The following is an 18,492-nucleotide window of genomic DNA, read 5'->3' as shown; positions in this document are numbered from 1 at the left end:
GTTTTAGTGTTAAAGGTGGAAAAAAATGCAATTTTAAATGATAAAAACATCAATTTGGGGAGTGGATTGTCCAGCAAATGTGGAGTGAAGACCTGTTGTTTGTTCTCCTGCTCTCTGGCCCTAATCCGCCAGCAATGGCTATTCTGAGATTGACAGGGGTCCCTATATATCTATGGCATGGGGAACACATGGCATCGACAGTGAGAAAGTTGAGAGTAGCGATGCAAAAAAGCTTTGAAAATCCGAAGCGACAGAAAAAGCGCCAGAACATCTACTCACCGCCACTGCATCTATCTTGTGCACTATCATGCCCGAAAAATCTGCCATTAAGTAGGAAGTCGCATGAGGCAATGTTTTCTCAACCTCGGTCACATGTCAGCCGACGTCATTATCAATCGCATGCCGCTAAGGGAAACCATAATTGTGATGGCGATTAATCTAGCCGTTGCTGTCAGAAAAGCACAGCGGCAGCCCAGGAAGTGAAAGACCGCAAGGGCAGAAGAGGTGCTTCACCACGGAGGGATCAATAAAGAAATGAAGCACAGGCAGCGTCGGTCTGGCGTGCCGGGGTAGCTGGGAAACCCCCCTGTAGCCCTCGACCTTGTCTTCATTCTAAGCTGTCCCCGGCAGCCTGCAGGGGCCCTGCCGGCTGTATTAAAATGACCTGCGGCCGCGGCTACTTTGACCGTTGGAATGCTGCCGCAGGTGATGATACTGTATGTAATGTGACTTCACACACAACCCGACGGGAGCCCTGCAGGCTGCCGGAGCTACAGGGGGGGCAGAAGGGGCAGTCCTGACCTGGAGATCTGATGAGCAGCAGCGCGGCAGGGGCAGAACAGAAACCTCCTTCCGAGAAGAAGAAAATGCATGCCGTGGTTTAGCAGCCAGGACCTGCGATGATGTCATGCCCATGTGACCGTGTGGGAGGAGCCGGGCAGGAGCTGCCGAAGGAGATGTGCCCGCCGGTAATAACACTAAGGAAATATTGTGATCTTCAGTTTGTGAAAAATCTTGCCTTTCACCGATAATGAGATGAAGGGTGCTTGGGGGAGGGTGGGGGGGGGTTGCAGGGTGAGTGGCATATGGGGGGCCAGACTGTGACAGAGGGGTGTTAAGTGATAGTGTGTGTCTGTGGGAAATGAAGTTTCAGTGTGTTTGAGAGAGGGGTAATTTGGGGTCCAGCCAGTCTGACTGAGAATACAGGGCATGAGGGAGCAGGGGGTGTGTGTGTGTAAATTAGTCCCTGCTGCGTGACATGGGTGAAGTCCACACAGTAACCATATATCAATAGGTATTTGGGAAAGAGGGATAGCAGCAGTCAGGGGATGGGTTTGGGAAACCTGGGTGCTGAGCTCATCACCCAGCTTTCCTATGCTCTGATCTCCGTCTTGTCCTCAGCTCCCAGCTTTCCCATTCTCTGAAGCGCTGCAGAATGTTAGCGCTATATAAAAATACAGTTTAATTTAAATAAAATTCGATTTGATCATGGGAAAGCTGGGTACTGAGGACAAGCTGGCTATCAGAACATAGAAAAGCTAGGTGCTGAGGGAAAGAGCCGAGTGTCACAGTAATTATCCTGTACCCCAGAGTCAGTGTCATTATCACATACCCCCAGTGTCAGTGTCATTATCTTGTACCCCAGTGTCAGCAGCATTATCCTGTACCCGCAGTGTCAGTGTCATTATCCTGTACCCCAGTGTCATTATCTTGTACCCCAGTGTCAGCAGCATTATCCTGTACCCCCAGTGTTGGGGTCATTATCCTGTACCCCCAGGGTCGGGGTCATTATCATGTACCCCCAGTGTCCTAAACCCCTAGTGTCAGCATCATTATCTTGTACGCTCAGTGTCAGTGTCCTATACCCCCAGTGTCGGGGTCATTATCCTGTACCCCCAAGTGTCAGTATCCTGTACCCCTCAGTGCCAGTGTTATTTTCTTAGGCTATATATAATTACTCATCAGGGAGCCTCTATGTGATGATAGTACAGAAGGGGCCTCTATATGTGATGATAGTATACATATACGGGGCCTCAATCTAAATATATGTAAAAAAAAAAAATCCTGATCTGCCTATAGAGCAGTATTGTCAGAATACACAGGACTAGTAAAGGGTTTATCCAACATGTAACACTAATGTGGAAACCATAGTGCGGCTTATAAATGAACTATGTCCCCACAGAATGACTGATCACATCCAATACAGACACTGGGGGCCGATCAATACCTGATAATCATGTAATGTGTGAAGGTGGAAAGAGAAGAAAAATATTCCCCAGAGTCTCCACATGGAAGAGTGCATGGAGGGTAAGGCTATGTGCGCACGTTGCGTACTACCGTGACAAATATTCTGTAGTGATTTAGCAGTGCATGTGCGCTGCAAATCGCTGCAGAAACACTGCGTAATGGATGCAGTGTGTCTGCAGAATAGCTGCCGATCTTGGGATGAGTGGGAGCAGCATCCAAAGCGCACGAAATAAGTGACATGCTGTATTTTTGAGCGCAGCAATTTGGATCAAAATTTCAGCATCCAAATTACTGTGCTCTCAAATGCAACGTGCAGATGGATTATGCACAATCTTCATAGATTGTGCTGGGGACGCAGGAAGCATGCATTTACGCTGCGTTTAGCGTAACGTTTTTATTTTTCCATCAATCTTTCCATATGAGAGCTTTTTTGTGGGACGAGTTGTACTATTAAATGAAACCATAAGTTTTACCATATAGTGAACTTGAAAGCGGCAAAAAAAATTCCAAGTGTGGAAAAACTGCAAAAAAAAGTGTGGTCGCATGACAGCTTTTGAGATATTTTATTCACCGTTTTTAATATATGGTAAAACTGATGTGTCGGAGTGCTGCCTCAGGTTGGTATGAGTTTGTAGACACCAAACATGTATAGGCTTAATTAAAATCTAAGGGGTTAAAGAAAAAATAATCAGAAGTTTGTCCAAAAAAAAAAATGGCGCACGTTTTGCGTTATTTTCCGCAACTTGTAGTGTTGTCATTTTTCAGGGCTTTGAGCTGATGTTTCTAATGGTACCATTTTTAAGCAGATGCTACGATTTGATCGCTTGTTATTGCATTTTACGCAAAATTTGTGGCGACCAAACAATGTAATTATGGCGTTTTGGATTTTTTTTTTTGCAGCTACGCCATTAACCGATCAGATTAATTGATTTTATACTTTGATAGATCAGGCATTTTTGTCATTTATGTCAGCTGATTTGTTCAGCTAGTATGTGTGCCTCCCACTCACAAGTGGAACCGTATTCTACTTGTGCCTGTTAACTTCTTGAATGGCACAGCGCCATTTAGTTGCCGGTCACGGAAAAACTTCTTTCTCGACCCCATCAGTGGCACTGTAAGCCGATCATTGTCATGGTACTACAGGGTCATGTGATGACTCATGCAGCTCACATGACTCACTTACTCTGTTTCACCCGGCCGTGGACTGCAGGTTACGAGAGGTCAGGTTTTTTTTTGCCGTTTTCCAGTTCACTACAGTGCTGGCCAAAAGTATTGACACCCCTGCAATTCTGTCAGATAATACTCAGTTTCTTCTTGAAAATGATTGCAATCACAAATTCTTTGGTATTATCTTCATTTATTTTGCTTGCAATGAAAAAACACAAAAGAGAATGGAAAAAAAAAATCAAATCATTGATCATTTCACACAAAACTCCAAAAATGGGCCAGACAAAAGTATTGGCACCGTTAGCCTAATACTTGATTGTACAACCTTTAGCCAAAATAACTGCAAACAACCGCTTCCAGTAACCATCAATGAGTTTCTTACAATGCTCTGCTGGATTTTTAGACCATTCTTCTTTGGCAAACTGCTCCAGGTCCCTGAGATTTGAAGGGTGCCTTCTCCAAACTGCCATTTTGAGATCTCTCCACAGGTGTTCTATGGGATTCAGGTCTGGACTCATTGCTGGCCATTTTAGTAGTCTACAGTGCTTTCTATCAAACCATTTTCTAGTGCTTTTTGAAGTGTGTTTTGGGTCATTGTCCTGCTGGAAGACCCATGACCTCTGAGGAAGACCCAGCTTTCTCACACTGGGCCCTACAATATGCTGCAAAATTTGTTGGTAGTCTTCAGACTTCACAATGCCATGCACACGGTCAAGCAGTCCAGTGCCAGAGGCAGCAAAGCAACCCCAAAACATCAGGGAACCTCCGCCATGTTTGACTGTAGGGACTGTGTTCTTTTCTTTGAATGACTCTTCTTCTAATTTTTTTTTTTTTTTTTTTTCCCTGTAAACTCTTGATGGCTTTTCCCAAAAAGCTCTACTTTTGTCTCATCTGACAAGAGAACATTCTTCCAAAACGTTTTAGGCTTTCTCAGGTAACTTTTGGCAAACTCCAGCCTGACTTTTCTGTCTCGGGGTAAGAAGTGGGGTCTTCCTGGGTATCCTATCATACAGTCCCTTTTCCTTCAGACGCCGACTGATAGTATGGGTTGACACTGTTGTACCCTCGTACTGCAAGGCAGCTTGAACGTGTTTGGATGTTAGTCGAGGTTATTTATCCATCATCCGCACAATCTTGCGTCGAAATCTCTTGTCAATTTTTCTTTTCCTTCCACATCTAGAGAGGTTAGCCACAGTGCCATGGGCTTTAAACTTCTTGATGACACTGCGCACCGTAGACACAGGAACTTTCAGGTCTTTGGAGATTGCACATGCTTCCTCACAATTTGGATTCTCAAGTCCTCAGACAGTTCTTTGGCCTTCTTTCTTTTCTCCATGCTCAATGTGGTACACACAAGGACACAGGACAGAGGTTGCGTCAACTTTAATCCATGTCAACTGGCTGCAAGGTTGATTTAGTTATTGCCAACACCTGTTAGGTGCCACAGGTAAGTTACAGGTGCTGTTAATTACACAAATTAGAGAAGCATCATATGAGTTTTCAAACAGTGTCAATACTTTTGTCCACCCCCTTTTTTATGTTTGGTGTGGAATTATATCCAATTTGGCTTTATGACAATTTTTTTTTTTTGTTTTCATTGAAGACAAATTAAATGAAGATAATAATACCAAAGAATTTGTGATTGCAATCATTTTCAAGAAGAAACTGAGTATTATCTGACAGAATTGCAGGGGTGCCAATACTTTTGTCCAGCACTGTATATGGTAAAACTTATGGTTTCATTTAAAAGTACAACTCGTCCCACAAAAAAGAAGCCCTCATATGGAAAGATTGATGGAAAAATAAAAATGTTACGGCTCACGCAAGAAGGGAAGCAAAAAAAAAAAAATACAGAAAATCGTCCGGGGGTGAAGGATTAATAGATTGTGAACCTGATGTAGAGCATCATAGGTCTTTGTGGACATTAAATTCAGCCACAGTAGGATGTACTGACCATTTTTGACTAAAACGTTCATCATAATTGTACTAGGCTATACTGCCAAAGTTGTGGTATGCCTCTAGTATAGCATCTATATGCTGGAACAAGTCACTGAAATGCCCAGGAAATCGTTCCCTAACACAGCTGCATAATTGGAAAATGCCTGCAGCCAATTATTAAATGTCATGGAGACTTTCCACAAAGAGAAAAGATCAATACATTCATTCCTCCACATGCAATCTTTTATGGATGCATTCAGAAGAAACCGAAGCTGAGACAATTCACATGATAATGCCTCGAGACAAACCAAAGGCTAAGTTCACACTTCCGTTGTTTTGCATCAGTCACATGCGTCACTTGACGCATGTGACTGATGCGCTGTACAACGGATGACAAAGAACAGAATTCTTTGATGGATTCCGTTGTGTGCGGGGGGCGGAGTTCGGGGTGGGTGGAGCAGAGCGGGGCCGTGGCATTGAGTACGTCAGTGCCGCGGGGACTGCAGGACAGGTGTGTGTGTAGACATGCTGTGTGCGGGGGCGGGGGGGGGGGGGACTGAGCGCGAGGAGGCGGAGCTTGGGGTGGGTGGAGCCGAGCGGGGCCGTGGCATTGAGGACGTCAGTGCCACGGGGACTGCAGGACAAGTGAGTGTCTGAGTGTGTGTGTTTGTGTATACATGCTGAGTGCGGGAGGGGGCGGAGCCGAGCGGTGATGTGTCTGGCTCCGTGCACAGCCAGGGTAAATATCGGGTAAAAGCAAAGCACTTTTTGCTTGGTTAACCGATATTTATCTTGGTTACCAGCATACACCGCTCAGCGCTGGCTCCCTGCACCCGTAACCAGTGTAAATACCGGGTAACTAACCAAAGCGCGTTGCTTAGTAACCCGATGTTTATCCTGGTTACCTGTGCGGCGAGCCAGAGAGCGCATGTGCAGCAAAATCCAAGGGATTCCACTGCACAAAAAAAACGCTACATGCTGCGTTGCTCCCGCCCGGCGGTCAGTCAAAAAACGACTGATCGCGACGCAGCGGATGCAACGCAGCATCATCAGTCACAATCCGTCGCCAATAGAAGTCTATGGGGAAAAAATGGAATCCTGCAAAATATTTTGCAGGATACCCTAATTCCTCAAGGCGATGGATTGTGACTGATACAAAACAACGGAAGTGTGAACTTGGCCTAAGACACACCTATCGACTTATTCATCGCAGACATATCCAAAATCTTATCTAAGGCCTCTTTCACACGTCAGTGTCTCAGGTACGTGTTTGGTCAGTTACATACCGGAGACACGGTCACACGTAGACCCATTAAAATCAATGTGTCTGCGCTCACGTGCGTATTCTGCCATGGACCGTGTGTATGTGTGAAACATACGTGTGTCCGTGTGCTCCACATGTCAACATGTCCGTTTTTCTCCAGCATCACGGGTGTCACACAGAACGCAAACGGACCACACGGTGTTCCGTGTGACACGTGCCGGAGAAAACAGATGTGTCTGAGAAAATAAAAAAACTTTACTCACCTTTTCCAGCCCTGCACTTGCTTCCGACCGCCGCTCATTGCACATTCACTTCACTGCGGGCGGAAGCTGCAGCAGTGGGGAGTCGGCAGGACTGGAGACCGAAGATCAGCACCACGGACAGAGACTCCACGGACAGGTGAGCAGAAAGTTCCCATTCTCTGTGTGTTATCACAGATAACACACGGAGAACACATGTGTGCCATAAACACGGCTCACGCAGTTCAATATGGACCTTTGACACGTCCGTGAAAAACGTGCGTGATTTTCACGAACGTGTGAAAGAGGCCTTAGGTATAGTCCTCAAAAAGAAAGCATGGGTTTTTTTAGGTTAATTCATTATCTGTCTTTCGCAGAGGGGGCATCATTGAATGACGAGACTGACAATTCAGTGGAGTCAGTAAAGTATGCCTCATTTCAGCAGGCTGTGGATTTAATGCAATTTTATGGTAAAAATGCTTTTTTAGCCCAAGCTGATGTTAAATCACCATTTAGGCTACTTCCTGTGAATCCTGAAGGTTTTTATTCCTTGGGATTCCAATTTGAAGGTAATTTTTATTTTGATAGGTGTCTACCCATTGGATTCTTGTTATCCTGTTTCTATTTTGAAGCACTGTCCTCTTTTATTCACTGGGTATTACAATCAGAGAGTGTATTTGGAGAAGAGCTACACTATTTAGATGGTTTGTTGTTCATCAGTGGTTCTGCTAATGATGATTGTTTCAATTTATTGAATAATTTTAAAGATTTAGCAAAGTTATTTGGTATTCCTTTAGCTGAGGAAAAAAATGGTTGATCCATGCAATGTTTAGAATTTTTGCAAGTTAAGGGTGCTTTACACGCATCGACATCGCTAACGATATATCGACGGGGTCACGTCGTTAGTGACGCACATCTGGCGCCGTTAGCGACATTGCAGCGTGTGACACCAAGGAGCGACGATCAACGATTGCAAAAGCGTCAAAAATCGTTGATCGTTGACACGTCGCTCCTTTTCATAATATCGTTGCTGCTGCAGGTATTATTGTTGTTCGTTGTTCCTGCGGCATCACACATCGCTATGTGTGTGACGTTGCAGGAACGACGAACATCTCCTTACCTGTGTCCACCGGCAATGAGGAAGGAAGGAGGTGGGCGGGATGTTACGTCCCGCTCATCTCCGCTTCTATTGGCCGGCCGCTTAGTGACGCTGCAGTGATGTCACTATGACGCCGAACGCAAATCCCCCTTGAAGGAGGGATTGTTTGGCGGTCACAGCGACGTCTCTGAAAAGGTATGTGCGTGTGACGGTGCCGTAGCGATAATGTTCGCTACGGCAGCGATCACCAAATGTTGCACGAACGACGGGGGCGGGTGCTATCGCGCACGACATCGCTAGCTATCACTAGCAATGTCGCAGCATGTAAAGCACCCTTTATAGCCATATCTTATTTGCAGAAAAAAAGAACATATATCTTAAAGAGCTTAGCCACTTCTTTAACATTGGTAGCCTCTTTTTACAATAGGTCATCAATATCTGATCAGCCGATCAGCTGTTGTGGTGCTGGTGGTGGCAGTAGGAGACTGGAAATGCTCAGTTTTGGAGCTGCACCGCCTTCTGATAGCGGTCGTAGTCAGGTACTGAACATTCAATCAATAGGAGGTGGATATGCAGTACTTGGCAGTGGCTGCTATCAGTTAACGGGGCTGATCCGGAGCTGAGTAATTCCAGCCACAGGCTGCCGGTGGTGGCACTGACAGCAGCTGATCAGCAAGAGTGCTGAGTATTGGACCCCGGTTGATCAGACATTGATGACTTATCCTAAGAATAGACCATCAATGTTAAAGTTGTGGTCAAGCTCTTTAATTGGAAAGACATTTTTCTCTTCCATTTGAAAAAAAAATTAGAAATTGATGTCAGCAACACATCTTTAAAAAGTTGGGACAGGGCCATGTCTACCTTTGTCTATCACCCCATCTTTTTTTTACAACAGTCTATAAACATCTGGGAAGTGAGGAGACCAATTGCTCGAGTTTTGGGAGAGTAATGTTGTCCCATTCTTCTCTAATGTAGGATTCTAGCTGGTCAACAGTCCATGCACCACCTAAAGTGCATCTTACAACTGCTATGCACATCTGCCACAAATTGTACTTCAGGTGGGAATGATATATTTTGTGTATAATTATGCCACATTTGTGGTGCAAATTTTGCTGAATTTGTCATTAAGGGGGCTTTGCACGCTGCGACATCACTAGCCGATGATAGCGATGCTGAGCGCGATAATCTCCGCCCCGGTCGCACATGCGATAACTTGTGATAGCTGCCGTAGCGAACATTATCACTACGGCAGCTTCACACGCACTTACCTGCCCTGCGACCCGCCTCCTTTCTAAGGGGGCGGGTCGTGCGGCGTCACAGCGACGTCACACGGCAGGCGGCCAATAGAAGCGGAGGGGCGGAGATGAGCGGGACGTAAACATCCCGCCCACCTCCTTCCTTCCGCATAGCTGCTGGACGCAGGTAGGAGAAGGAGGTGTTCCTCGCTCCTGCGGCTTCATACACAGCGATGTGTGCTGCCGCAGGAACGAGGAACAATATCGTACCTGTCGCTGCAGCGAAATTATGGAAATGACCAACACTACACAGATCACCGATTTTCCAACGCTTTTCCGATCGTTTATCGGTGCATCTAGGCTTTACACGTTGCGACATCGTTACTGGCGCCGGATGTGCGTCACTTTCGATTTGACCCCGACGATATCGCAGTAGCGATGTCGCAACGTGCAAAGTACCCCTAAGTCTTTGCTATTTGGTACCCCATCACAATTCTACCTGCTTTGGTTGGCAAAAACTGGTGTAAAAACTCAAAGTGAAACATTTTTTGCCATACATGGAATTGCACAAAGATTTTGCAACTCAAGGTGTTTTATTACAGACTTATGGCACAAGCATCTTAATTAATTTGGTCTTTGGCGCCAGTGCCAGAGTTATATTTGGTTACAAGGCTGCTTACTAATTTATAAAACTACATCACACTCAATGTGTGCAGGAAAAGCAACATAAATGGTATATACACCTTTAACTGCTTTTTAGTATTACTCTTTTTGTGAATTGTCTCATAACAAATGTTTTAATGTTTTGTTTGTTTTTTTCCTTAGAACAATCAAAATGTTGAATACTTTATGTCCTTCCTGGAACAAGTTGACAATATCCTGGTAAGAAAATGTTATCTGCAAAATTAATAATAGGTGGTCCAGAGGCAGACTTTATACTGTATACCAGCCCTGGTGCCAGAGGGAACCCAGTTCCTCTGCCACATAATAGTACTGAGCAGCTGCAGCAAAATAAAAAATAGCTGCAGTGTGGTTACCTAGCTGGTGTGGATGTGGTCCTTAGTATGGTTAGTAGTCAATCTATATGGACACAATTTCCTAGAGCATCCATTATAGGCATCCCATATAGTATGTGCACTTACATCAGTTTCCTTATAACTTTTAGAAGCCACTAACACAGGATTAGTTTAGGCCCCAATGGGATCATTGTGATTAATGAACAAGAGACTCTGTGGTACTCATTCTTTATGTGCATATCTGAGATGAGAAGTAAGTGGCGACTTGTTATAGTATCTAACAGAGAAAGTGATTGGTTCAAACTCCATAAATAGGACCTCAACAATCTAGCATTTATTACTTAACCAGGTGAGGCCTTAAGGGTGCTTTACACGCTGCGACATCGCTAACGATATATCGTCGGCGGTCACGGTGTTTGTGACGCACATCCGGAGTCTTTAGTGACGATGCAGCGTGTGACAGGCTGGAGCGACCTAAAACTATCGCAAAACAGACAAAAATCGTTTGTTTTGGAGAGGTTGTTTAATTACAAAAAAATCATTGTCAGGTAATTAGCGATATTGTTCCCCGTTCCTGCGGCATCACACATCGCTATGTGTGACACCGCAGGAACGACGAACATCTCCTTACCTCCGTCCCACCGGCAATGAGGAAGGAAGGAGGTGGGCGGGAGGTTCGGCCCGCTCATCTCCACCCCTCCACTTCTATTGGCCGGCCGCTTAGTGACGCCGCAGTGATGTCGCTATGACGCCGAACGCACCTCCCCCCTTGAAGGAGGGATTGTTCGGCGGTCACATCGATGTCACTGAAAAGGTATGTGCGTGTGACGCTGCCATAGTGATAATGGTTGCTACGGCAGCGATCACCAAATGTCGCACGAATGACGGGGGCGGGTGCTATCGCGCATGACATCGCTAACTATCGCTAGTGATGTCGCAGCGTGTAAAGCATCCTTAACTCTAAACTCAGAAAAAATAGAATGCATGTTTCCCGATGCAGAATTAGTTAGGCTTAGGTTAGCACTAGTAGAAATGCTGGCCAAGGAATATACCCTTTAAAAGAGCGTCAGTCTTTGTTAGGTTCATTAAATTTTACTTTCCAGATTATCCCAATAAAGGTTTTTTTCAAGACTGCTATATGACACTACTAAAGTCTTTCAGTCGCCAAGGGTGGAAAGGATGATTTATCTATTTGGCTTGATTTTTTGAATAATTTTAATGGTCGCAGCTATTGGCAGCAGAAATTTGTCATCAGATTATCTACAGTTATTTACTGATGCAGCTGCTAGTCATGGTTATGGGCCTTTCTAATGGTAGCTGGTCTGCTGAAGTGGGGTCTTTGTTTGGGTCCAAAATAAAGTTGTTAATAATAGTTTAGTTTTGGATCTATTCCCAATAATTGTATCTCTTGTTATTTGGGAAGTTGAACTCCAGAATAGGAGGATTTTATTCCATTCGGATTACCAGGGCTAGTGTTTGTTTTAACAACCTCGTCCTCAAAATGTAATTGGTCGCTAAAGTTATGTATAATATTTGGTTAAAAGCTCGTTATATAGAAGGAAAAAAGAACTGTGTGGTGACCTCTCTCGCTGCCAGTGGGAAAAGCTCCGGTCTCTAGCCCCAGAAGCGGACTTAGAAGGGAAGTCTTGTCCAGCGCATCTGTGGAGCTAAATTTTTGACTAACGCAATTTTTTTCTAGAGAGGTCATTAGCTGAGAGAATATGAACCGATTATTCGGCTGCATGGTTAGAATGGAAAAGACTTTGTGATGTGGTAAAAATTGATTATTTTAAGAATAATGTACAATATGCATTGCTGTTTGTGGAAGACTTAATGGCCAGGAAGCTGTCCTTTTCATCAGTAGCAAAATTTATAGCAGGAGTGTCATTTTTTGTAAAATGAGCGGGTAAGGCTCCGTTAAATAAAAATTCAGATGTATGAACGTGAGCCTTTTAAACAACTGAGGGACCGTGATACATCCTGTATATGTTACTCTCTGATAATCCAACCAGTAAATTTATGTTAGTGTTGCTGGGCATTTGGATGAGGCTTTAGCCCAAGGAATAAATCACCCAAAAAAGTATATGAGACTCTCTACACTAAATTTCCAGTGACACCTACTTTCTATCTGCTGCCAAAAATTCACAAAAACCCACATTGTTCCCCAGGGTGTCCGACTGTCTGTGGCATTGGAGGGCTATGTGATCCTTTATGCAAATTTATAGAATGCTACTTGCACCTTTTAGTGGAGACACTGCCCTCCTATGTCCGGGACACCTCGAACATCCGGTGGAGGATTGACGGTCTTTCTTTGGAGCATGGTGTTTTGTTGGTGGCCGTGGATGTTGAGACCCTCTACTTATGTATTCAGCATCGTGATGGCCTTGCTGCTGTGGAATTCTTTCTCCGTATGAGTAATTGTGAAATTCCCTTACAGGACCTAGTTCTGGAGCTTCTGGAGTTTATTTTGACGCAGAATTTTTCTCTATTCAAAGATCGGTTCTTCCTCCAGAAATGCGGTGCTGCGATGGGTGCGGAGTGCACACCGTCGAACGCAAACCTCTTTCTCGGGTACTAAGAGAGGGAGGTTTTTGGCGTCGGCGCCTGAGCTGTTACACAGGCGCAGTACTGGCCACATTACATCAATGCTGTTCTCATCATCTGGAGGGGGACCGATCCAGAATTACAGACTTTCATGGCTGCCCTTAATTGCAATGCCAGCAATATAAGGCTTACCTTCAAAAGTAATCCAGATGAGATTGAGTTTCTTGAAATAAAGGTGTTAATTATGCCAGTCAGATCAATTCAAACTGAAGTCTTTTAGAAAGGAGACATCAGTGAATAGTCTGTTACATGCCACATCATCTCATTTAGCCTCTGCTATCAGAGCTGTACCAATTGTGTAATTTTTAAGAATCTGGAGGGTATGTTCATCAGCTTCTTTCTTTAAGAGGCAGGTAAAGGATCTGAGCGTTTTAAAGATAGGGGTTATAGTTCTAGAAACATCAAGAAAAGCTATTACAGGGCCAGATCTACCCCCTGAAAAATACCCCTCTCAACATCTGGGAAGAAGACCGAATCTAAGATCCCAATTATTAGATTATTTTCTATATTCAACAACCATTGGAATGAAATCAGAAAGATCCTGACAAGACATTGGCCCATTCTAACCACAGAATTTACTCTTAAAATATGCCCTCCCGAATCATCCCCTCTTAACAGCTAGGAAAAAGAAAAATCTTAAGGACCACCTTGTGCATAGTCAGTATACATTTAATAGTACCCTTCCATTTAATGTAAGTAAACCAAAGTGGGGTTGCTTCTCTTGTGGCTCATGTTTGGCGCACAAAAACATTGAAAGCGCCACCTCTTTTGTGTCGGCGGGTGATCAGAGGGAGTTCGAAATAAGGCAATACATTTCTTGTTGTAGTGATCACGTCATATATTTTACTAAGTGTGGCTGCAATTTGATCTATGTAGGCCTGACTTTGAGGCAACTTTGTGTCCGCATATGAGAGCACGTAAGGGACATCATAGCAGCCAAGGATGTGACTGATCTTGATTCCCTGAAAACCATCCCCCGACACTTTAGAGCAGAGGTCTCAAACATGCAGCCCCTCAGGCTGCCTCGTGCGGCCGCCAGCCCATGCCCCCGTTGACTATCGCAGCCGGCGCAGGGGTTGCCCGCAGCCACTGTCTGCGTTTTATGTCAGATGAATGTTTTGTCAGCGCTGAGCGCTCAGAGTCCAGCGCTCTATGCACAACTATTCCTCCAGTGGAAAGTGCCTGACCTCAGCTGCTTACCTCTGATTGGCGGACGGCTACAGCTGCATTGAAAACATTGTGCACAGAGCGCATGACTCTGTGCGTGCAGCGCCGGCAAAACAATCATCTAACATAAATCACTGACAGGGGCTGCGGCCCCTGCCGCGATAGTCAACGGAGGGCACGGGCCTGCAGACAGCAAAGAAGCAGAGATGAGGCAGCCGAGGGAACGCGGGACAGGTGAGAAGAATGGTGGCTTTTTTTGTGTGTTTGAAGGACGGCACAATAACTCCTTAGCGACCTATGACGTACTGGGTATGTCATGGCTCCCTGGTACTTACGGACCCATGACGTACCCAGTATGTCATGGCGAAATCGCTGTCCCGGAGCCCCGGTGGCTGCGATCACTTTGCAAATACCTTAGGTTCGGGGAGGAGGGGACTTTTGCCTGACCTCAGGAGGGGTGGTGTCTCTTCCCCAGACCTACGGAGGCTGTGATTGGCTGACGAACGTCGCTCAGCTAATCACAGCCTCTGTAATGTTTCAGCCTTGGAAAATGCCTGAAACATTGAAATCCAGCCATGATCAGTGCACCTATAGCACTCATCATTGGCTGGAGCTGGGTGACCTGTGTTTCACTCACCCCCAGCTCTGATTGGAGAGACCGGCCTTGTCACCGATCTATCCAATCACTGTGGATCTGGGGCCAGAGACCGCTTCCCTCAGCTTCACTCCGGTGTCTGTGGAAGCTGAGGAGAGCGATCGGTAAGTTATAGCCCCCACTGCCCCCTTTCATCCGCCGCCGCTGCCCCCCCCACCATTACTACAGGATGGGCACATTACTATAGGATGGGGACAAGGTGGGCACATTACTATGGGATGGGAATAAGTCTTGGGACATTACTATAGGATTGGGACATTACTATAGCATGGGGACATTATAAGAATGGGCACAATACTAGTGGATGGGGACAAGGTGGGCACATTACTATAGAATAGGGACATTACTATAGGATGGAAAGTACTATAGGATGGGGACAGTACTATAGGATAGGGAACATTACTATAAGATAAGGGGACAAGGATGGACACATTACTACAGGATGGGCACATTACTATAGGTTGGGGACATTACTATAGGATGGGGACAAGGTGATCACATTACTATACGATGGGGACAAGGCTGGGGACATTGCTAAAGGATGGGGACATTACAAGGATGGACACAATACTATTGGATGGGAACATTACTATAGGGTAGGGACAAGGTGGGCACATTACTATAGGATGGAGACTAGGATGGGCACAGTACTACAGGATAGGGACATTACTACAAGGGGACAAGGATGGGAAACATTACTATAGGATGGGGATAAGGCTGGGGACATTACTATAGGATAGGGACATTACTACAGGATGAGGATAAGGCTGGGGACTAGGTGGGCACATTACTATAGAATGTGGACAAGGATGAACACATTACTACAGTATGGGAACATTACGATAAGATGGGGACAAGGCTGGGGACATTACTATAGGATGGGGACAAGGATGGGGCACATTACTACAAGATGGGGACAAGGATGGGGAACAGTATTATACGATGGGGACAAGGATGAGCACATTACTGTAGGATGGGGCACAATACTACAAGGGGACAAGGATTGGCACATTACTAAAAGATGTTGGTCGAAATTTATATATAGTGCTAATTGTAAGACTATTAGTTAAAAAAAGGAATAAAATGTAAAAAAAAAACCCTCAAAATAAGGCAACAAAATTTTTTTTAAACCATCAAATTTTTTTTTCTATATTTAAACAAAGAATTTGCACATAACAAACAAATGGAAAATGTTCAAAATCAGTGATCCAAAGGTGTGTAAAAATAAAGAAATAAATAAAAATATATATTTATTAGTGACTGTGTATGTGTGTGTGTATATAATATCTATATGGTACCAATAAAAATGTCACTTTGTCCTGCAAAAAATGCGGCCACCCCACATTATTTAATTACTGACAGTGGGCACTATGGCGCCCCATAGCCTGAATGAAAAGCTTTCATTTCCTCCTTTTCTGTAATTTGACATCTTACTTGATGAATTGCTTCTGTCATTTATATTGTATCACATTTTAATTATGTTTGTTGTTATTTCTTCTCTATTTTTATTTTTCTCATTTGTTTAGTTCACTTGATCATGTCTAGTTTGTATGGACCTAGGATTAGTGACCTGTGAATGGTGACTCCATATATCATGTGTAGCACCCCTGCGGTATCAAGTGCCACAAAATGTGAACGTGGAAACCCAAACACCGGAATATCCATGCCAGGCAACATACCAGCGCCTTCAAGCCACATACAGAACCCCAATTCCAGACTGGAAGACTGCCTAGCAACAGGTAAAAGGGATGGGCACTGATTGGATAGTTGCCACCCAATCTGTAGGGAGAGACCCAGCAAGGGGAGGGGCCAGTGGTCAGTTGAGAAGTAATCGGTGGAAGAAGGAAGAAGAGAGTAGTGGTCGGAAAGAGTGAGGAGTGAAGTAAAGAAAGGAAAAGTGTAAAGACCTGAAGTAACAATGGAACGCTGTAACAGGAGTGAGTGACTGTGGAGAAAGGAACCAGGACTCCAGGAACCGTGGGTTACCTGTGGAAGTGTAATACTCCAGGAACCGTGGTGCACCTGTGGTAGGCTGGAACCTAGGCTCACAGGACTCAGCACGAGGCGGGGTGCAGACCCTAGGACAGCGGGACACTTTATGGTTAACTGTTAAATTTGCCAGGTGAGGGGATATCCAGGGTCCCTCACCACCCAAAGAAGCATCTTTGAAGCATCAGCAGCAAAGAGGGGACCAGGGATTAAACCGCTTAAATAGTCCAGGCTGCCTGCAATAGGACCAAGACTAAAACATAGGGACTCCCCCAGAAGTTCTAAGCCACGGGAGCCCAATATCAACGACAGTGCACGGAGGACAGCCAACTCAGGTCACAGCTGGCTCGGAAAACAAGGGGAGTTGGAACACTTGAAACTGACACCAGCGAGTCCCGGTACAAAGCCCAAAGTAAAAGGCAAGTTGAACTGCAATACCGATGTGCACTGTTTCCTTCTCGCCTCCATACACCTATACTGACTGTTTCTTACTACAACCCCCATCATCCACTGCTGGGGCCTAGCCCTGCTTGCAGAGGGCCCAAAACAACTAAGCTGCATTACTCCAACAGCCCCAGCAGGACCCTGCAGCGGCGGCTTCAATAACCTGGCCGCACACTGTAAATGGCGTAGTCGAAAAACTTTATTTTCTTTTCTTTAATTTGTCTCCCCTTTTTAACGTCCAGACCCCCAGTGTCACGGAATCGGGCATCGGCCGCTACCACGACTGTTCCCCACACGCCCGGGAACGAGTACCCCACAGCCCTGGGGCATCACACATGCGATACTGGGACTTACCTTTTGACGCAGAGAGGAGGCACTACCTCAACATCATCGCTTTCTCCCCTTTCGGTTGAGGACATATCTGGGGTTCTTCGTTCTGAATCATCTTCATTTCTGTAAAGGCCAAACAAAACTGTAATATATGGCGATAGGTGGATTTATGTACGCTTTATGGTGTTGCTGTAATACTTCTTTGTTAATTATGATGATACTTTTTCTTTAATGAACTCTGACCTGAAGGTCTGTAGAAACATACACATCAAGAGTTTTAGTGTTACAGGTTTAAAAAATTCAATTTTAAATGAGAAAACTGTCATTTTGGGGGGTGGATTGTCCTGGCAAATGTGGAGGGAAGACATGTTGCTTGTTCTCCTGCTCTTGGTCCCTATTCCGCCAGCAATAGCTACTCTAACATTGACAGGGGCCCCTTAGAGGCGCCGGCAGCGAAAACAGCGACAGTAGTGGCGCAAAAGAACTTTGAAAATTATATAACAAGCATTTTTAAATGGCAAAGAAATAATTTTCATGCTTTATTTAGAATTTTTTTTATATTTTATCACCTTGTAATATTGTTTTACAATTAGCAGCATCATATAGTAATCTCAGCCAACATCTTGTGGTAGTGTCCCCATGCTGCAGTAATGTCCCCCACCCATGTGCCCTGTGGAAAGGTGCCCATCCTTGTAGCATTGTGCCCATCCTTGTGGTATTATGCCCATCCTTGTGCCCTGTAGTATTGTGCTCATTCTTGTGGTACTGTGCCCTGTAGTATTGTGCGCATCTTAGTGCCCTGTAGAATTGTGCCAATTTTTGTATTATTGTGCCCAGTAAATTTGTGCTCATCCTTGTAGTAGTGTGCCAGTACTTTTATACCCATCCTTGTAGTATTGTGCCAGTACCTTTGTGCCCATCCTTGGAATATTGTACACAAACACACACACACACACACACACACACACACACACACACACACACACACACACACACACACACAGCGAGGACACCGCAGTGCTCCGAACCTTGATCGTGGGCATAGGCAGCTGTGGTCTCCTGCAGAGGAGACTTGCGGCCCCATCTGTCAGGACCCGC

At 45.1% G+C, this 18,492-nt stretch overlaps 1 long non-coding RNA gene across 1 annotated transcript; it reads left to right on the top strand.

Moving 5' to 3' along the window:
* The first annotated feature begins 840 nt into the window (after positions 1-840).
* Positions 841-18,126, top strand: LOC142301372 (uncharacterized). The gene is made up of 3 exons (XR_012752786.1): positions 841-968; positions 10,015-10,071; positions 16,158-18,126. It is a non-coding gene; the product is annotated as an uncharacterized LOC142301372 (long non-coding RNA).
* Positions 18,127-18,492: the final 366 nt, after the last annotated feature.

This window comes from Anomaloglossus baeobatrachus, chromosome 4, assembly GCF_048569485.1.
Source record: "Anomaloglossus baeobatrachus isolate aAnoBae1 chromosome 4, aAnoBae1.hap1, whole genome shotgun sequence".
NCBI lineage: Eukaryota > Metazoa > Chordata > Amphibia > Anura > Aromobatidae > Anomaloglossus > Anomaloglossus baeobatrachus.
Note: the sequence above shows the minus strand (reverse complement) of the source record. Positions and strands in the feature narration are given on the sequence as shown.